This window comes from Dendrobates tinctorius, unplaced genomic scaffold, assembly GCF_039654945.1.
Source record: "Dendrobates tinctorius isolate UK_male_01 unplaced genomic scaffold, ASM3965494v1 ptg000009l, whole genome shotgun sequence".
Lineage (NCBI taxonomy): Eukaryota > Metazoa > Chordata > Amphibia > Anura > Dendrobatidae > Dendrobates > Dendrobates tinctorius.
The window spans coordinates 25,870,521-25,892,770 of NW_027361677.1; the positions used below are offsets into that span (position 1 = coordinate 25,870,521).

At 44.8% G+C, this 22,250-nt stretch overlaps 1 long non-coding RNA gene across 1 annotated transcript in view; it reads left to right on the forward strand.

Annotated features, from left to right (window-relative positions):
• Positions 1–22,250, forward strand: part of LOC141097738 (uncharacterized) — a 111,038-nt gene that overhangs the window by 819 nt on the left and 87,969 nt on the right. The gene's annotated exons all lie outside the window — the stretch shown is intronic.

Here is a 22,250-nt window from a genome sequence, read left to right on the forward strand (position 1 = left end):
CCACAATAGCTGTGGATGAATCACGATTCGCCCGCAGCTATTAACCAGTTAAATGCCACTGTCAAACGCTGACAGCGGCATTTAAACGGCGCTTCCTGCAATCTTGACAGAAATACGCACACCGGTGACCCACGTCACGTGATCACGGGTCACCGGTGTGTCGGCATGACAGCTGGAGGTCTCCTATGGTTGTGGGCGCCAGCCAGTGGTCTGCGCTCATAGCAAGTCAGCAATTCTAATACATAGAGCTGATCATCATCGCTTGTATGCAGCAGGGCCGATCGGGTTACGGCAGCTTCTAGCCTCCTATGGAGACTATTGAAGCATGCAAAAAGTAAAAAAAAGAAGTGTTTAAAATATAAAAAAAATATATAAAAGTTCCAATCACCCCCACTTTCAACCCATTCAAAATAAAACAATAAAAATAAAATCAAACATAATAAGTCCCCACCCGACCCGAGAGCACGAAAAATGGAGACGCTACGAGTCTCGGGAAAATGGCTCAATTTTTTTTTTTTACATTTTTTAGCAAAGTTTGGATTTTTTTTTTTCACCACTTAAATAAAAGAGAACCTAGACATGTTTGGTGTCTATGAACTCGTAATGACCTGAAAAATCATAATGGCAGGTCAGATTTATCATTCAGTGAACGTAGCAGAAAAGCCAAACTAAAAACAAGTGTGGGACTGCACTGGTTTTTTTCTTGCAATTTCACCGGACCTGGAATTTTTTCCCCGTTTTCTGTTACACGACATGGTAAAACCAATGGCGTCGTTCAAAAGTACAACTCGTCCCGCAAAAAATAAGCCCTCACATGGCCATATTGACGGGAAAATAGAATTAAATGTACAGTAAGCTACACAGGCAAAGCACTCAGTATGTGTGTGCATAATATACATATATATATATATATTGTACTGAAGAATGTTTCCTTGGAAAAATGTATAAATGACAGAGTCATTCTCCCATATGTAAAAGCTCATGTTAAGATCGCATGGCATTTGGATAGTACTCGCATGACACGTGCCTGACTTTTCGGGAACAAAATTGGACTGATTTAAAAAATTCTAGTGTGTCTCCGGCCATACATCACAAGACACAATGTGACCTCGCTGGACAATTAATAGATTCCACAATGTATCTGTGTCTTCCTAGAATTAAAGGGTTAGTCCCATCTCAGTAAGTTGTCTTTTATCCAAAGGGTAACTTGTTAGTCGCTGGTTGGGCTCCACTACTGGGTTCCCCACCAATCCTATAAATGGGTGCACCAACTGAATGGCAGTTTATCTAGTGGCTTTATACGAAGTCCCATAAAGCCCGGATGGAGACGTCATGTGCATGCGCGGCCATTGTGTCAGTCATATTGGGCTTTAAATACCCAAGATGTCATTTCCAGTAAGTCCCCAGGTGATTTTCCGCGTAATATTAGCCACATATAGCTTAATGATAGTGATTTGTCCCCGCCATGCACAGTATGGATCCCAGTTCACTCATTGTCATAGTCCAGCGAACATTCAGCCAACCGGAGGAGAAATGTACAGGAACAAATCGGGGGGTATTTAAAGAAATATCCAAATCATATAATACCGGCAATAATCAAATTAGAGGAGATTAACGTGCTGTCCGTCAAGTGCTTATCCACCGCTTCCAATCATGCAGACAGCCTGTAATTTACCTTCCAATTTATAATCCTCTGCATTGAAAAAATAGAATATTTTATGTATATGGACACTATGTGCAAGACACGCTTTTGGAGTCTTAAAGGAGAAGCTTACATTTTATATCAAGAAGCACTGCAGAAACTTTGCTTTACGCATCACATATTTTATTTTTCTTGCCTATATGAGAATCCTCTCCATTCATCCTTAATGTATTATGTGACATCGGATCTCGGAGTTGGCCGAATTGGCTGATGTGTACGGCCGGTAAAGTCGTGCCATCGTATCCCAAGGTTGGCTGAATTGGCTAATGCGTACGGCCGGTTAAGTCATGCCATCGGATCCCGGGGTTGGCCAAATTGCCTGATGCGTACGGCCGGTTAAGTCATGCCATCGGATCCCGGGGTTGGCCAAATTGCCTGATGCGTACGGCCGGTTAAGTCATGCCATCGGATCCCGGGGTTGGCCAAATTGTCTGATGCGCACGGCCTGTTAAGTTGTGCCATCGGATCCCGGGTGTGGCCGAATTGTCTGATGCGTACGGCCGGTTAAGTCATGCCATCGGATCCCGGGGTTGGCCAAATTGTCTGATGCGCACGGCCTGTTAAGTTGTGCCATCGGATCCCAAGGTTAGCCGAATTGGCTGATGTGTACGGCCGGTAAAGTCATGCCATCGGATCCCAAGGTTAGCCGAATTGGCTGATGTGTACGGCCGGTTAAGCCGTGCCATCGGATCCCGAGGTTGGCCGAATTGTCTGATGCGTACGGCCGGTTAAGTCATGCCATCGGATCCCGTGGTTGGCTGAATTGTCTGATGCGTACGGCCGGTTAAGTCATGCCATCGGATCCCGGGATTGGCCGAATTGTCTGATGCGTACGGCCGGTTGTCATGCCATCGGATCCCAAGGTTAGCCGAATTGGCTGATGTGTATGGCCGGTAAAGTCATGCCATCGGATCCCGGGGTTGGCCGAATTGTCTGATGTGCATGGCCGGCAAAGTCGTGCCATCGGATCCCAAGGTTGGCTGATGAGTACGGCCAGTTAAGTTGTGCCATCGGATCCCGGGGTTGGCTGAATTGGCTGATGTGCATGACTGGCAAAGTTGTGCCATCGAATCCTAAGGATGTGTGCAGACGCTGCGGAATCCGCTGCGGATTAATCCGCACGGATTTTGCAAAAAACGCAGATAAACCGCAGGTCAAAAGACCTGCCGATTATCTGCGGTTTTGCCTGCGGTTTGGTCCTGCGGATTCACCATCTCCACAATGGTGGAGATAGGAACCCGCTGCGGATTCCGCAGAAAGAATTGACATGTCACTTCTTTCTGCGGTTTCAAAACCCCAGCAAATCCGTGCGGATTTTTCCGCAACGTCTACACAGTGTTTTTTTTTACCATTCATTTGAATGGTACTGTACACCGCAGCTAAAACTGCTGCGGGTCCGCAGCGGCCAAAAACGCTGCGGAAACCGCAGCGTGTGCACATACCCTAAGGTTGGCTGAATTGGCTAATGTGCACGGCCGGCAAAGTCGTGCCAGACACTTGTATTTTGCAGACAAGAACATCAAAAAACAAATCCAACCTGATGAACCACAGGCAATATTCTGATTTGATGAACTTTGTGTAATGATTGTTGGTATCCTTGAGAACACAGGACATTTAATTAATTTCAAACTTACTGAAAAAGTATAGACTCTACAGAATCTACCTTTTTCATGATTCGATCCATTCAAATTCCTGCTGATATGGAAAAAATTCTTATATGCTTCTCTCCTTAGTCCTACCCCTCTATCTCTTCAAATGTCCTCTGATGAGCCATTGGTCTTTCATCTTCTCATACTTGGCCTCCAGATCTTCACTTGGTCAAGTGGTGGGCAATGCATGTTAAGGATGTGTGGAGTCTGGTGAAACACAATGGGAGAACTCTTTGTTCAATAGAATTTTCTGATTGTATCTGCAAAATTGGAATTTTGGCAATTTGGTTGTTGGTCTCCTAGAGCACGGGACATTTCGTTAAAATTGTTTCAAAGGTTATTTGTGAATTGGATGAATTCCTTCCGAAATAGGCTCTAGTAGAAATGATTGCTCCAAGGCAGCCTTTTCTACCAGACCATTTGACTCCAATATTATGCCACTGTCTTGGCCCAGCTGGAGCATCCTCTAATGGTCCAATCTGACCTTGCCCGGTAGGCTTTTTGAAATATTTCATGTCGTGTGTTGCAAAAAAAAACCATATAAACTTTGCAACATGGGGTGACATACTGGAGAAAGTGTAATTGGAACAGGTAATATAGAATGTCTGTTTTCAGATGTGTCTTTAAACGCTATCAGTAGAAGCTCGACTGTTACCGTCAAGATTTCACGAGCAAGACAGGCAGCTAGACACAGTCGCTAAAGAATAGTTGGAAAAAAGGGGGCTTTCATCTCACAGCCAGGAGTTCTCTTTCTCGAACAAAGTCCTTGTACTTCAATCATTGTTATTTCTCCCCGAAAGGAGCTTTTAAATTGCTTCTTTTTAACCTTATATTGTGTGTGTTAAATAGCCTCTCTCAGCCCATTCCCTGGCAAAACAATGAGTGGCACCATTTAAAAAAAAAAAGCCGTAAGGGTCACAAGACTTGGTTTTTAGTGAAAAATGGCCATTTCTCCTCTGTAATCGTATCCTCCCTTTGTTTCTTTTAAATATTCCCGGAACTAATGAAGTGATTGCACAACATAAAAAGCTCGATTTAAGTGGCAATTAAGCACGAACTTGCAAGATATCAAGTTCTTGAAGCCATGGTGAATCGATGTCTTGTTTACCGATCTTGACAATTGTGCTCATCAGAAGGAGACTTGTTTTTTTGGGGGTGGGGGAGGAGAACAATGGAAAGCAGAAGATTGCCTTGTGTATCAGCTCCAGTTATAAACACATTTCGTGTCATTTTATCACACCGGCTTTCACTCACCATTCCGCATTTCAATGAGCGGATGGGAAGTGTAAATTAATCGAGGTCTTGCTGTGCGCAGCTTGTGGTGCCGAGAACGTAGAAGAGAAGTCATGTATATCAATTTCTAAGACAAAGTGCTATGTTAGGACTCCATAATGGCCAGGAAGCCATAGTTTTCATTTATTGACCATTACTCAGAGCTGGAGCATCTTACTTTGTAACCGGCACACACAAAGCTGGAAATATTTGTTCGGTAAAATGGGTGACTGAAGTGACCAGCTAGGCACCAAATTTAATTCATGGTCATTGGCATTAGCATGGACTACTTTTACCCAGAAGTCATGCTCTCACCTTGTTCTGCATAGCATTAATGTTTTTTGGTGGCACAGATTTGTGCCAGATGTTTGGATGAGTAATGGTTGAATTTGGACATGGACTTATCAAAAAAAGAGGGCATGAGAGATGAACAACCGAGATGAGTTTGGGAGGGAAAAAGTCAACAAGACAAGCTCGAAGAAAGGGCTAAAACTTATTTGGAGGGCAAAAAAAGACTAAAGAAAAGATATGGCACATAGGAAGCATAGTCAAAGTAAGAACTTGAGGGGCTACGTGGGGTGGATGGATGAAAATAAAAGCCAAATTATAGAAAAATTGGTATGAATTAAAGGTTTAATTCTCATCATCCAAAATGGGCATTGTTGTATAGTTCTTGTAGATACTGCTCATTTTTTTAGCTGTTTTTGAAATATTAACTTTTCTTTTGTTTAGAGCTCGTTGCCTTAGAGACCGACCTCCGCTACTAGACAACAGAACGTGCGAAGTGCTCACAAGCTCCTTTGTATTGGGCTTGTAACTGTTGTATGGCGTTTGCCAGGATCACTGGAGTGCGCTGTTACTACCTAATCCCGGCCTGCTGCAGTGGCGTGCTTGACCGCATCGGTGGTCAGTCTCTTAGGCAACAAGCTGTGAACAAAACTGTTAATATTTAAATTTTAATGAGCAGTAAATTGCAAAAGTGCTTCCTTTTTATAAGCACTATTCGACAATATCTCTTTCTAGGAATATGGGAAAAACCCTTCAAGAGGAGGACAATACATGCATCTAAAGGGGTGATGGGGGAAGAAGCAGGATTGACTGTCCAGTGGAAGGATGAGCAAAAAGAGACGAAAGAGAGTGTAATAAATTAAATAAAAAACATAGATGAGAGACGTTGAAGATGGGCCATGGGTAAGAGAGAATACAAGAATTTCGATAAAACAAGTAAATAAGATCACTGACTGGACATAGATAAAAGGCTGAACTGATAGAAGATGTAACATGAAGACAGGAGGATCAAACGAAAGTTGAGTCATAGAATGAAAGGACGAGAGAGGCATCAGGGGGTAGAAAAATAAATCTATGAAAGATGAGCTATAGAGAGCTGAGCTCAAGTATGGGTCATGAATAGAGTTGAGCGACTTTTGTTTTTTTAGGGTCGCGTTTCGTTTCGTGAAACCCGACTTTTCCAAAAGTCGGGTCGAGCAAGATCGTCCGATTATAGGGAAAAGTCGGGGTCGTCCCGAAACACAAAACCCAATGTAAGTCAATGGGGAATAAAATTCGGCAGTGAGAGGAGGACAGGAAACACACCTACAGTGCCCATTTGAATGCCAAAAGCATCAATTCTTCTTACTTAAGCTTGTCAACATTAATTAACTTCATAATACAAGTTACGCACTGAAAAATGGGGGTTATTTGGCTAAAGTTGTGGGGGGGGGGAGGGCTGGCTGCAGGTTTTCATGTGCCCTGGGCGAAAGAGCGCCCCTTTAACACATACCACAACTCATCATGCTCCGATACGGCAGAGAAATAGCGGTATAGTACAATGAAAAATACTTCACTTTTTACATCTCATGACGAGGCCCATCTATTTCTCCATACAAAATCATTGGTCCCATATAATTTTTGAAACAGTATATGATGAGCTCCACATAATGCTACAGTATATGTTGGTCCCCATGGATGAAGCTCCACTGTCTTATGGGCCCAAATAATGCTCCAAACATAATGGGCCCCATTTCTAATGCTCTAGTGTATAATGGGCCCTGTAAATGCTGCTCCAGTGTCTGATGTCCACCTTTGGAATGTTCCAGTGTATGGTGGGCCCCATCTATCATTCTCCAGAGTATAGTGCTCCCCAAAAATTGCTGTCCCAACATTGAAAACAATCAAATAAGTCTCCTCGCTAGGGAATCCCTGTACTAGTCTGGACTCCTCGTCGTCCCCATCTTCCATCTCACTGCACAGTATTTCAACTTTGCAAGTGCTGTGATCCTGAGCAAGCAGGGGGGGCCCACTCGTTGGCGACGGCACTGGCACAGGGCCCCTGATAGTACGGTGGTGTGTCTGATGGCGGGTGGGCCGAACCTGCACTTTCATCTGCAGCTTCCTCTTTGTCACCGTGTAAGATGGAACTGTATATGGGAAGGGTAACCTGAGTTTCATCAGGGTCAGATTCAGGCCGTGTAGCGTGCGAGGGGAATGTAGTGGTCTGGGTCAATGTACCAGCAGATTCATCGAGCAGTGGCTGGGCATCAGTGCACTTGTGTCGCCCCCAGGAGTACGGTCGCCACAGTGGCATTACCTTCCTCCTAGGGAGTGTGATGTCATGCTTGGGAGCAACGAAGGATCTCTCTAGCAGGTTAACTGATTGGGCGGCGTTATTCCCACGAGTCATGACCCTCCAAACAGCGTTCATGAAGGCAAAGTGTTTGTTTTAAGTGGGCAGTATGGTTGCAAAGCTGAACCTTAAAGGAATGTCCAGAAGGGCACCACCAGGAGTGGAGCCTACGGTTAAATTCGACTCCACCTGGGAAACCTCAACCATGCCAGCTACAGAACAGATGCACACATTGCAAGCTTAATTCCGTTAACGAACGAGACTCCGTCATGCCCCGCGGTCCGAGTCCGGCTTACTAGAGGGACACGTGAGGCTCTGGCACATGAGATTGGCCAATAACTGGTGTGTCATGCCCTTACATGTCCGTGGCTGCATGTGCGCTACACTGAAAAGGCCAGCGTTTGTCGCTTACAGGTGCAGATAACCCGCTGAACAACGTTAGTGATGGGGATCACTGATTACAATTATTACCCGCGAACAATGATTTCCCAGTAAGTACAGGTCAACCGCAGTTCCGGAATTAGGCCTAACCGTCATTCCTGAAAAAATGAAAAACTTACGTGTGCAAACCACAGGTGCTGTAGCTTGCTTAACAGCTCGCCAGCCGTTCTCACGCCCAGTATGGATTACACGTGATTGCACAAAGGTGAGAAAGGGTACCGTATCCCCAGATAACATGTATGGATAGCGTACACATTCAAAATATATGTCTCAGGAGGCAGGCTCAGACGGTGTTAGGCCCAGTATGGATTGCACGTGATTGCACAAAGGTTAGAAAGGGTACCGTATCCCCGGATAACATGTATGGATAGCGTACACATTCAAAATATATGTCTATACATCAGGAGGCAGGCTCAGACGGTGTTAGGCCCAGTATGGATTGCACGTGATTGCACAAAGGTTAGAAAGGGTACCGTATCCCCAGATAACATGTATGGATAGCGTACACATTCAAAATATGTCTATACAGGAGGCAGGCTCAGACGGTGTTAGGCCCAGTATGGATTGCACGTGATTGCACAAAGGTTAGAAAGGGTACCGTATCCCCGGATAACATGTATGGATAGCGTACACATTCAAAATATATGTCTATACATCAGGAGGCAGGCTCAGACGGTGTTAGGCCCAGTATGGATTGCACGTGATTGCACAAAGGTTAGAAAGGGTACCGTATCCCCGGATAACATGTATGGATAGCGTACACATTCAAAATATATGTCTATACATCAGGAGGCAGGCTCAGACGGTGTTAGGCCCAGTATGGATTGCACGTGATTGCACAAAGGTTAGAAAGGGTACCGTATCCCCAGATAACATGTATGGATAGCGTACACATTCAAAATATATCACACATAATATGGTAAAAAAATATAAATTTATTGACCGTAATATATTAAAGAATCAAATACAGATCCATAAAGGGGGATGTTAGAACAAATAGTGTCAAATCCAAGACAAAATGGGCTAAACAGCAAAGGGAGACAGCGCTGGAGAGCCAAACTGGTTTACCAAATTGATGTAAGAAGATATAATAGTCAATTAGTTGCCCTCAAAAATTAATAATAATAGTGCGCTCTAAAAAGGCTCAAGATCATGAGTATGTCAGGTGTCCACACTTACTCATACAACATAAAGATATCATATGTCCACAAGGAGCGCAGTACAAAAATATGAAAAATGTGGCAGAGGACACTCACCAGCGGCTACCAGTCTGTACACCCACCCCGACGCGCGTTTCGGAGGGTCAGTCCTTCATCAGGATGATGATGATGAAGGACTGACCCTCCGAAACGTGCGTCGGGGTGGGTGTACAGACTGGTAGCCGCTGGTGAGTGTCCTCTGCCACATTTTTCATATTTTTGTACTGCGCTCCTTGTGGACATATGATATCTTTATGTTGTATGAGTAAGTGTGGACACCTGACATACTCATGATCTTGAGCCTTTTTAGAGCGCACTATTATTATTAATTTTTGAGGGCAACTAATTGCCTATTATATCTTCTTACATCAATTTGGTAAACCAGTTTGGCTCTCCAGCGCTGTCTCCCTTTGCTGTTTAGCCCATTTTGTCTTGGATTTGACACTATTTGTTCTAACATCCCCCTTTATGGATCTGTATTTGATTCTTTAATATATTACTGTCAATAAATTTATATTTTTTTACCATATTATGTGTGATCTGTTTATCGCCTTTTTGGAGCTCCTTTGCTCACGGTTTTGTTTCATATATCAGTGCGATAGGTCTATTTGTATCCATGAATGTCTAATTATGCGAATTTTATAATTGATGTAATCCTTAACGAGGATGACATTTGTCATGAGCATACCATTAATTTACATTCAAAATATATGTCTATACATCAGGAGGCAGGCTCAGACGGTGTCAGGGACAGTATGGATTTGGCGGCCCAGACTACACAGCGGAGGAGCAGGGAGAGGTAAAGATTGCAAATGCTGGGGCCCTGCCCAAGCAAGGGGGGCCCACTCGTGGGCGTCGGTACTGGCACTGGGCCCCTCATAGTACGGCGGTGTGTCTGACGGCGGGTGTGCACCACCACCGTCAGAGACACTTGATTGCACTATGAGGGACCCTGTGCCAGTGCCCGCGCCCAAGAGTCGGCCTACCCACCTGTCCAGGGCAACGGCACTCGCACGGTGTCGTGCGCTAGGTGGTGACCCCGGCCATGGGGGGGGGAGGCAGCACAGTTAGGGAGTTTTAGAAAGTGGCATATGTTGATGTTGGACATTCAGCTGATGCAAAAGGTGAAATAGGTCAAGTCCCAGGAAGAGGTGGACCAAAGCAAGCCATTTTTCTGTCACCCTATGTGTCATCAGGGGAAGGTGGGACAAAATCCTTGGAAACCCATGCGTGGTTCATTTTAATGAAGGTTAGATCATCCACATTTTGGGTTGACAGACGGGTCCTTTTTTCTGTCAGGATTGATCCAGCTGCACTGAAGACTCTTTCCGATAGCACACTTGCAGCTGGGCAAGCGAGCTCCTGTAAGGCATATTGTGCCAATTCAGGCCAGGTGTCCAGTTTAGCGGCCCAATAGTCAAAGGGGAATGACCTGTGTGGGAGAACATCGATATGGGAGGAAAAGTAGTTTGTAACCATAGTTGACAACTGCTGTCTCCTGTCACTTTCCATCGATGCTGTATTACCAGTTGTGTGAGCGGTACTTGAAAAATCAGTCCACAACATTGTCATGAAACCCCTGTCTCCAACGCCACTTCTGCTGTGTGCACCACGAACACCTCTGCCAAGCTGCCCCCGGCCCGTACGGCTCGTGTGAGAACCATCACCGCTGCTGTGTGCTGGGAATGCCTCAAGCAACCGATTTACCAGAGTTGCTTGTTTATTAGCCAATATTAGGTCAAGGTTCTCCTGTGGCATGATGTTTTGTAATTTGCCTTTATAGCGTGGATCCAGGATGCTGGCCAACCAGTAGTCGTCATCGTTCATCATTTTGGCAATGCGTGGGTCCCTTTTTAGGATCTGCAAGGCATAATCTGACATGTGGGCCAATGTTCCCGGTGTCAATGATGCACTGTGAGTGCTGGTTGGAGGAGCACTTTCTGGCAAATCCACATCCCTCCAGTCACGCACAAACCCTGTACCAGACCTTGCCACGCCAACATTTTCACTTGCCCCATGAGATGCATCCTCCTCCCCTAAGTAATCATCCCCATCATCCTCCTCCTCTTCTTCCTCCACCTCGTCCAGGAGAGGTCCCTGAGCAGACAATGGCTGAATGTCATCAAGGATTCCCTCCTCCTCTTCCTCCTCATCAACATTGGCTGCAGACGCCTGCTCCTTAAGGTGCGTCAAAGTTTGCATGAGCAGACGCATAAGTGGGATGCTCATGCTTAGGATGGCGTCGTCTGCGCTTACCAGCCGTGTGCATTCCTCAAAACACTGAAGGACTTTACAGAGGTCTTTCAGCTTCGACCACTGCACACCTGTCAACTCCATGTCTGCTCTCAAAGTGCCTGGCCGTGTATCCTCCCACAAATGCATTATGGCCTGCCTCTGCTCGCACAGCCGCTCCACCATGTGCAGGGTGGAGTTCCACCTTGTTGCAATGTCGATAATGAGGCGGTGGTTGGGAAGGTGGAGCAATCGCTGCAGCTTCTGCATACGAACGGAGTGTACAGGCGACCGGCGGATGTGCGCGCACAGTCTTCGCACCTTCTGGAGCAGGGCTGTTAACTCCGGATAATTTTTGAGGAAGCACTGCACCACCAGGTTCAAGGTGTGAGCCAAGCAAGGTATATGGCTGAGTTTTGAAAGGGCTATGGCTGCCACAAAATTACGGCCGTTATCACTAACTACCTTGCCTGCCTCAAGATGTACACTGCCCAGCCATGACTCAGTTTGTCGCTTCAAGTACTCGGCCAGCACCTCGGCGGTGTGTCTGTTGCCCAAACACATCATCTGCAACACAGCCTGCTGACGCTTTCCACTAGCTGCTCGATAGGGGGACACATCGTGTGCAACAGTGGCAGCTGCAGATGGAGTGCTCGTACGACTGCGCTCTGTGGACGAGCTTTCGCTTCTGGAGGAGGAGGGGGTCGTACGCCTACAGCCAACTGTTTCCTATACCGTGGGCTAGGCAGCACTGTCCCACCACCGCTGTCCCCTGTGGACCCTGCATCCACCACATTAACCCAGTGCGCAGTGATGGACACGTAACGGCCCTGGCCATGCCGACTGGACCATGCATCAGTTGTGAGGTGCACCTTTCCGCTCACTGACAGCTTGAGTGCATGGACAATGCGGTCTTTCACATGATGGTGGAGGGCTGGGATGGCTTTGCGAGAGAAGAAGTGGCGACTGGGTAGGTCATAGCGTGGTACTGCATAGGCCATGAGTTCGCGGAAAGCTGTGCTTTCCACCAACCGAAAGGGAATCATCTCAAACGAGATTAGTTTGGCAATGTGGGCGTTCAAACCCAGTGTACGCGGATGAGAGACTGAGTACTTTCTTGACCTACTCATAGTGTCTGGGAGGGTGAGCTGGAATTGAGAGCTGCATATGGTGGAAGTAGCGGTGGACAGGGCGGACTGAGAGAGGGTTGGTGATGGAGTTGGTGTTCTTTCTGATGGCCTAGAATCAGTCTTTCGTTGATATAACAGTGGGATTCCCTGACTGCTGTGGCCTTGCAACGACACCTCAACATTTGCTGCTGTGCTAACCGGTGGGCTTACAGTGGGGGAAACAATGTAGCGTTGCTGACTACCTTCGTTGTGATCAGATGCACATGTGGCACTTGAGGTTTGGTGTTGTGTCCACGCTTGCAAGTGCATGCTGGTTAAATGTCTAAGCATGCAACTGGTATTCAAATTTTTCAGATTTTTCCCTCGGCTAAAGGTCTTTGCGCACTTCTTACAGATAACTTTGGCCTGATCATGAGGATTTTGGTAAAAAAAGTGCCACACTGCACTCTTCCTACTTTGGCAGACATTTTGCGGCCTAGCACGCTGTGATCTTTTGACCCTCTGGACAAGCTGTCCAGCAACTCTTTTGATGTTTGGAACCTGTCTTTGGAGTGCTCCGGGCCTGCCAGATAACAGCTGTTGCGATGTCGATGTCTGCTGTGGATGCTCCTCATCTGAGCTATTGGAAGCAGCACCCTCTTCCCCCAATGGATACCAATCTGGGTCAACAACTGGGTCATCCATCACCTCCTCTTCTATGTCATGTGCACCTTCCTCTGTGTCACCGTGTATGGTGGTATAGTGTGCGGTAAGGGGCACCTGAGTCTCATCAGGGTCAGAATCTGGCTCTGTACACTGCGAGGACAATGTTGTGCTCTGAGTGAATGTACCAGCAGAATCATCCATCAGCGGCTGTGCATCAGTGCACTCCATGTCAGATTCATCTTGGCCTGGGTAATTCACCATTTGACTTGATAATCCAGGCATGGTATGTGAAAACAGCTCCATGGAGTAATCAGTAGTATGGCCTGCGTCATCCTTCAATCTTGGTTGGGGTGAAGGACACAAGGAAAGGTGTGGTTCATGAACATGAGCCTCCAATGACGACTCAGTGCTTTTACTTTTTACAACTGAAGAAGAGGAGGCGATAGAGCTGGAGGCTGAGTCAGCAATGTAAGACAAAACTTTTTCCTGATGCTCTGGCTTTAAAAGCGGTTTGCCAACTCCTAGAAAACTAAGCGTTCGAGGCCTTATGTAGCCAGACGATGACGCAGGCTCAACACCTCCTGCATTCAGTCCTATTTTGCTCTTGCCACTACCATCAGATCCACCACCAACACCATCATTACCAGCTGCCAACCCCCACCCAATTCCACGGCCTCTTCCACCAGCCTTCCTCATTTTTGGTAGAAATGTAGACAAAATCCAACAAACTATATAGTAATGTAAAACAAGGTACAAGGTGTCTATAGGACAGGGGAGATTTTGAATTTCTGCAGACACTTGTGGACACTGGACACTTTTGGATTGTGTGAGGCCCACTGATATCTGAGCGCTATGTCACAGGCTTGATGGTACAGCTGTGACAAAAGTGACGAGAGGATAAGGGAGATTTTGAATTTCTGCAGACACTTGTGGACACTGGACACTTTTGGATTGTGTGAGGGCCACTGATATCTGAGCGCTATGTCACAGGCTCGATGGCACAGCTGTGACAAAAGTGACGAGAGGATAAGGGAGATTTTGAATTTCTGCACACACTTGTGGACACTGGACACTTTTGGATTGTGTGAGACCCAATGAATATCTGAGCGCTATGTGACAGGCTCGATGGCACAGCTGTGACCAAAGTGACTAGAGGATAAGGGAGATTTTGAATTTCTGCACACACTTGTGGACACTGGACACTTTTGGATTGTGTGAGGCCCAATGAATATCTGAGCGCTATGTGACAGGCTCGATGGCACAGCTGTGACCAAAGTGACTAGAGGATAAGGGAGATTTTGAATTTCTGCACACACTTGTGGACACTGGACACTTTTGGATTGTGTGAGGCCCAATGAATATCTGAGCGCTATGTGACAGGCTCGATGGCACAGCTATGACCAAAGTGACTAGAGGATAAGGGAGATTTTGAATTTCTGCAGACACTTGTGGACACTGGACACTTTTGGATTGTGTGAGGCCCAATGAATATCTGAGCGCTATGTGACAGGCTCGATGGCACAGCTGTGACCAAAGTGACTAGAGGATAAGGGAGATTTTGAATTTCTGCACACACTTGTGGACACTGGACACTTTTGGATTGTGTGAGGCCCAATGAATATCTGAGCGCTATGTGACAGGCTCGATGGCACAGCTGTGACCAAAGTGACTAGAGGATAAGGGAGATTTTGAATTTCTGCACACACTTGTGGACACTGGACACTTTTGGATTGTGTGAGGCCCACTGATATCTGAGCGCTATGTGACAGGCTCGATGGCACAGCTGTGACCAAAGTGACTAGAGGATAAGGGAGATTTTGAATTTCTGCACACACTTGTGGACACTGGACACTTTTGGATTGTGTGAGGCCCAATGAATATCTGAGCACTATGTGACAGGCTCGATGGCACAGCTGTGACCAAAGTGACTAGAGGATAAGGGAGATTTTGAATTTCTGCACACACTTGTGGACACTGGACACTTTTGGATTGTGTGAGGCCCAATGAATATCTGAGCGCTATGTGACAGGCTCGATGGCACAGCTGTGACCAAAGTGACTAGAGGATAAGGGAGATTTTGAATTTCTGCACACACTTGTGGACACTGGACACTTTTGGATTGTGTGAGGCCCAATGAATATCTGAGCGCTATGTGACAGGCTCGATGGCACAGCTGTGACCAAAGTGACTAGAGGATAAGGGAGATTTTGAATTTCTGCACACACTTGTGGACACTGGACACTTTTGGATTGTGTGAGGCCCAATGAATATCTGAGCGCTATGTGACAGGCTCGATGGCATAGCTGTGACCAAAGTGACTAGAGGATAAGGGAGATTTTGAATTTCTGCAGACACTTGTGGACACTGGACACTTTTGGATTGTGTGAGGCCCACTGATATCTGAGCGTTATGTCACAGGCTCGATGGCACAGCTGTGACAAAAGTGACGAGAGGATAAGGGAGATTTTGAATTTCTGCACACACTTGTGGACACTGGACACTTTTGGATTGTGTGAGGCCCAATGAATATCTGAGCGCTATGTGACAGGCTCGATGGCACAGCTGTGACCAAAGTGACTAGAGGATAAGGGAGATTTTGAATTTCTGCACACACTTGTGGACACTGGACACTTCTGGATTGTGTGAGGCCCAATGAATATCTGAGCGCTATGTGACAGGCTCGATGGCATAGCTGTGACCAAAGTGACTAGAGGATAAGGGAGCTTTTGAATTTCTGCAGACACTTGTGGACACTGGACACTTTTGGATTGTGTGAGGCCCACTGATATCTGAGCGCTATGTCACAGGCTTGATGGCACAGCTGTGACAAAAGTGACGAGAGGATAAGGGAGATTTTGAATTTCTGCACACACTTGTGGACACTGGACACTTTTGGATTGTGTGAGACCCAATGAATATCTGAGCGCTATGTGACAGGCTCGATGGCACAGCTGTGACCAAAGTGACTAGAGGATAAGGGAGATTTTGAATTTCTGCACACACTTGTGGACACTGGACACTTTTGGATTGTGTGAGGCCCAATGAATATCTGAGCGCTATGTGACAGGTTCGATGGCACAGCTGTGACCAAAGTGACTAGAGGATAAGGGAGATTTTGAATTTCTGCACACACTTGTGGACACTGGACACTTTTGGATTGTGTGAGGCCCAATGAATATCTGAGCGCTATGTGACAGGCTCGATGGCACAGCTGTGACCAAAGTGACTAGAGGATAAGGGAGATTTTGAATTTCTGCACACACTTGTGGACACTGGACACTTTTGGATTGTGTGAGGCCCAATGAATATCTGAGCGCTATGTGACAGGCTCGATGGCACAGCTGTGACCAAAGTGACTAGAGCATAAGGGAGATTTTGAATTTCTGCAGACACTTGTGGACACTGGACACTTTTGGATTGTGTGAGGCCCACTGATATCTGAGCGCTATGTCACAGGCTCGATGGCACAGCTGTGACAAAAGTGACGAGAGGATAAGGGAGATTTTGAATTTCTGCACACACTTGTGGACACTGGACACTTTTGGATTGTGTGAGACCCAATGAATATCTGAGCACTATGTGACAGGCTCGATGGCACAGCTGTGACCAAAGTGACTAGAGGATAAGGGAGATTTTGAATTTCTGCAGACACTTGTGGACACTGGACACTTTTGGATTGTGTGAGGGCCACTGATATCTGAGCGCTATGTCACAGGCTCGATGGCACAGCTGTGACAAAAGTGACGAGAGGATAAGGGAGATTTTGAATTTCTGCAGACACTTGTGGACACTGGACACTTTTGGATTGTGTGAGGCCCACTGATATCTGAGCGCTATGTCACAGGCTCGATGGCACAGCTGTGACAAAAGTGACTAGAGGATAAGGGAGATTGGATTGCTTTTAAAAAAGCAGTTTGCAGAGCAGTGGGTAAACAGCAATGCCAGTCTGTCAGGAAGCCTTAAAAGGCAGCCCAACAACCAACACCACTGATACACCACAATATAGCCTCCCCTTGCACTGCACACACAGTGACTGGTGTGTTGTGCAGGCCAAATCGCTAGCAGCAGAAGCAGTTTTTTTTTCTTCTCAGCAGGACAAAAAAAAAAAATTGGGATTGCTTTTAAAAAAGCAGTTTGCGGAGCAGTGGGTAAACAGCAATGCAGGAATGTCAGGAAGCCTTAGAAGGCAGCCCAACAACCAACACCACTATATAGCCTCCCCTTGCACTGCACACACAGTGACTGGTGTGTTGTACAGGCCAAAACGCTAGCAGCAGAAGCAGTTTTTTTTTCTTCTCAGCAGGACAAAAAAAAAAAATTGGGATTGCTTTTAAAAAAGCAGTTTGCGGAGCAGTGGGTAAACAGCAATGCAGGAATGTCAGGAAGCCTTAGAAGGCAGCCCAACAACCAACACCACTGATACACCACTATATAGCCTCCCCTTGCACTGCACACACAGTGACTGGTGTGTTGTGCAGGCCAAATCGCTAGCAGCAGAAGCAGTTTTTTTGTCGTCTTCCCTGCCTAACGCTCTCCCTACAGAATCAGCAGCAACCTCTCCCTATACTGAGATCGGCAGAAGTAAGATGGCGGTCGGCGTGCACGCCCTTTTATACCCCCTGTGACGCCCACCAAAGCAAGCCAATCACTTGCATGCCCTTCTGAAAGATGGTGGTGACCCCTGCCTATGTCATCACGTTGCCCACAGTGTCCGTGGATCCTGATTGGCTGAAAAAGAGCGCAAAACAAACTTTTGAAACGCGACTTTGGCGCGTAAGTCGCCGACCTCGTGGCCGACCTCATCCTAGGGTCGGGTTTCGTTTCATGAAACCCGACTTTGCCAAAAGTCGGCGACTTTTGAAATTTTTCGACCCGTTTCGCTCAACTCTAGTCATGAACATTCGGTACTAGTCCCATAGCGCCTGCATGGTTTGGCTTTATTAGTGGTACGCTACGTAGTCCTGTTAAAAAAATGTTTGCATTTGGCTCAAGCAGCTTCAAGCCCCCTATACACATTAGATGCCTATCGGAAAACGCTGTTTCATTCGATTTTTTTGGCCGACAGTCATGTTCGATGTCTCCTGTATACAGGGGCGTTAGTTTAGCCAAGCGCTCCTTTGTTATCCATGATAAGGCCACCAACAGACATCTCTGCCGGCACCTTATCTCCAGGAGAACAAAGTGATCAGCAGCCCAAATTCTCATGCCCGATTGATATCTCCCCCCCAAAAATCAGTTGGCTTATGCTCCCATAGACATCACTGTTGGCTGCGCCAGGCAATATTGGCCGATATTAGCCCAATGTGTATGAGGGGCTTTAGTCAGACACACAGTCAGAATTAAAATTTAAGACTCAAAACAAGACATCTTGGACTGCTTTGCCTTGAGTCCACCATTCTGGAAACCCAACATAATTTTTTTTAATTGAATCCTAATTTAAAAGGTAAAGAAGGATATATGTGAATTAAGAGTAGTCACAAGCAGCAGGTCATGGGCATCACGGGAGAGTTATCTTTTGATGGCCCATTCTTATTTCTAAACATGTTCTTCTTACCGATGTCGAGTCCTCTGTTGTGTCAGTCGGACGCTGATAGATTAATGGATTTTTTTCATTTTATATACCATCCCTTTGCTTTATATTGAAGGGTATAGCCATAGGAACATCTAATTCTAGCCTTCCTAACTTCTTACAGTATCATAAACAATTGTGCACTTCAATTTCTAGCTGTCCAGCTTTCGAAAACCCATCCTTAATAATGAGTGAAACCAGGTAACTTCATATAAATGGCAGAAGACTTTTCTATCTTCCGTGGCTTCAATGTCGATGATTCCATATTCTTAAGACGTCAACAAAGTTTTGATTTCTTTCAGCCACGTCTCAAGAAAGCCATCGGTGATGGCCTTTTATGTGCCGTATTGGTATGTATGATACGGCCTCATCTCTCCTGTTCACATCTAGTTTAATGCTGTATTTAGGAATTCCTGTCGACATTTTTTATGGGAGACCCACAGTCCTTTCTCGAGACATTTTACATCACTGTATTTTACTTCTCGCTTCCAGGACATTCGGCTCACCTTGAGGTTAAACGACCATCAATAACAGCTGTCTCCTAACATAATAGAGGTTGATTTTATTTGTTTTATTTAGGTACTGGCCAGCAGCTTTGCGGAAGCTGACATTGGATAGAACGCTTGTGTCCCATACGATGCACAAGCCCCATTTATTACCTGTTTTTATTCTTGTTGGTTTTTGCATTTTGGAAAGAAAAATTGGTTTATTTTATTAATAGAAATAAAATTGGAAAAAATGTCCCTAAACATAAGTAGAAAAGTAAAGACCTTGACGAGCACAATAATCCATGGAGGGAAAACATATTATTTTAAAACCTTTATAGGGAGAGGGAATAGGTTGAGGCCTTTGGTGGAAACTAATCTCCGTTAAAAGAAAAGGACTTACTCTTAAAATTCAAGATCTTTGGTCATTCTTTACCTCAACATCATCTGTCCAAGGAAAGTCAGGAAGGACCCCATAGACATAAGGTTTTCAGCAAAATCAAAATACTTGGCTGACATTAATCTTGTGATTGGACTAATTTGGATGCATAGAAGCACAGGGAAGAGACAATATTTGGTATCTTTCACATATTGAATCATAACATTATTGACAAACCTTCCCAATTACTTATTTTACCACATTATCATCCATCATGTATGGTAAAGACCAAACTGGTCTGATTCCTACTTTCCTATTGAGAAGGGTTCTTCTGTTTTTACCTTTAAACTAGGGTCCTCCATTCCCACTGGGTTTCTGCAACATTTGACTTTTGAGATGTTGTAAAATACCTGTTTGGCATTGTAATTTAGCAATAGTTGGAGAGGTGCAGGTATTTTGTGGTCAAATGTTCAAAACTTTAAAGGTAATCCTCATGGATATAATGTTATTCTCGGGCTTACTGTGCGCTGCTTGACCAGAATAAAATCACCACAATATGAGAAATTTGACCATTTAATTCCCAACGCGTTTCAAAGTGTGAACCACTTCTTCTTCAGGGGATGACATAAAGCTTTATGGTCAAATTTCTCATATTGTGGTGATTTTATTCTGGTCAAGCAGCGCACAGTAAGCCCGAGAATAACATTATATCCATGAGGATCCATATTGGAGGTCATGCAGTGGACCTTCGGGCGTACAGCAGGCTGACGGCGGGTTTCTATGCTTATACCTCTCCTGGAAAGGGTGAGTAGACTTTTGTCATATCTATTCAATCAATCACCAGATAAGACCCTATTGCGCTTTTCTGTTTCCTAGTTTCATTATATCAAAACTTTAAAGGGTAATCCCCATCATGAAAAATACTAACCACCGGGAACCCCCAAGATTGGGGCTCTCAACTGTTAGGTCTGAATGGAGAGGAGAATGCGCATGCTCATCAGGTAGCATGATTGAGCACTAACGGATTGGTGGTGCGCATGCACTTCCAAGTATTCATTCCGATGGGGGCATTTCAAATCCCCACTTTAATTTCAGGGGTCAGTACCCTATTGATTGACAAGTTATCATCACCAATCCTTATTATACTTGTTAACTTTTAATGATGGGAATAACCCTGTAAAGAAAATGAGCAAGTTAAAGTAGAGGAATAAATGAAATATCACAGTTGTTAGGTGTTAAAAAAAATTACAAATTTACCAAGGTTCTGGATGGCAGGTATGTGCTACGGAGAGAGATTTTATTTTGAATTAATTTTGGGTCCGGGATTTAGGAACGACCAAAAGAGCCTGGATGGGAAAGGTCAATTCCATACTACAGCCCGGATCTTGTAGGCCTAATAACAGGCACCTGGGTTAGCTCAGCAGATTGTCTTGTGTTAAAGCTGGAGAAAGACTGTTCATTGTGGACAGTCCATGGTAGAGGCTGAGAAGTGCCTGTGATACCAAGCTGGTGAAACTGTTTGATTTACTTTGCCTTACCCAGAGAAAGGACTGTTTTGCTCATTTGTGCTGAAGAAAGGACTGTTTTGTTGTTCCTTTGTACGAGAGAAAAGCTATTTTCATTTTCGAACTGAAAAGTTTATAAAAGGCAAAAAAACCTTATGCTGTTTTGATACTAAAACTCAGTGTGTATCCAAGCGGCTTCCAGAGAGCTAAAACTTCTACACCTGTTTGTGGTTTGTTAGCCCAGACTCGTCCAATATTTGCAATCACTATCAATAAAGAATACCTTTTCTCCTGGATGAGACATTAGGTTATGAGGGTGGGGAATTTATAAACCCCTCCATACCAAAAAATTATCCAAATGTGCAAAAAGTTGTTAGTTTTTGCACAAAATGTTGCACATTTTTACACTTTTAAAAAAGTGGTCAACGTTTAGTAAAAAAAAAAAAAAAGACTAATGCAGTGAAACAAACTTACGGTAAGGTACACCAGAAAACAGGTGAACATTGTGTGCCTCCCAATAAATTTTGCTAGCGCTACTCCTATATATTCAAGTCTAGAGTGAAAAATGCCAGTCTTGATTTAATTTTTCGTCTGTGTTATCCTTTACAAATAAAATCTAAAGACTGTGGATGCAATGCTTCATTTCACCTGCGGAGGCACTGCAGGGAAATTGAGCCTCTGCGCTGATTACAGCAGCAGGACATGTTTTGACCAATTTGCTTTTATTAAAAAAAGGGATTAAAACAAATATCCGATGAAATAGTCTCTATATAGACAAAATGCTGATTAAAAAAAAATGACAAATTAGCGAAAATAATGACGTTACCCTAGATCTTTGAGAGAAATCTTATTATCCGTCAGTTCTACTCTCCAGTAAACACAATCCACTTTTAATGACATGCAAATCGCGTTTCCAAAAAAAAAAAACATGTAGCACTTGTTTAATGAAATCAAATTAATCTGAAAATGTCAATTTCTAATTCTAAGCTGCCGCGTCTTGTCATATTTTTTTTTCTGCTGTGCCTATAGGGAAAAGGCAAAGGAAAAAAAAAAGGAAAAAAAAAAAAAAGCAAAATACCAGAGGCGCTCAGTGCAGTACGAGGAGAGCGGACTGCGGGGGCAGTTTTTCATATTTGTAGCAGATTAATATGTTAATTAAGGAAAATATTTTTTAAAAAAAAGATTAAGTCGAAGAAAAGTGCAATTATTTATTTTAAGACAATTTTTTTTTTTTTTTTTCTTTTTCGTTGCTATCTCGCCCCATTGGAGTCCGTAAATTAGCCGGCGGAATACATAATGCGAGTAGAAGACAGGAAGATTGCCGGAGCATTATACAAACTCTTGCGGCATATGAGAGATAATGTCTTTTATTTCAACTAAGCACATTATTAGATAGAGCCCTGGCTCTTCCAGTAACAC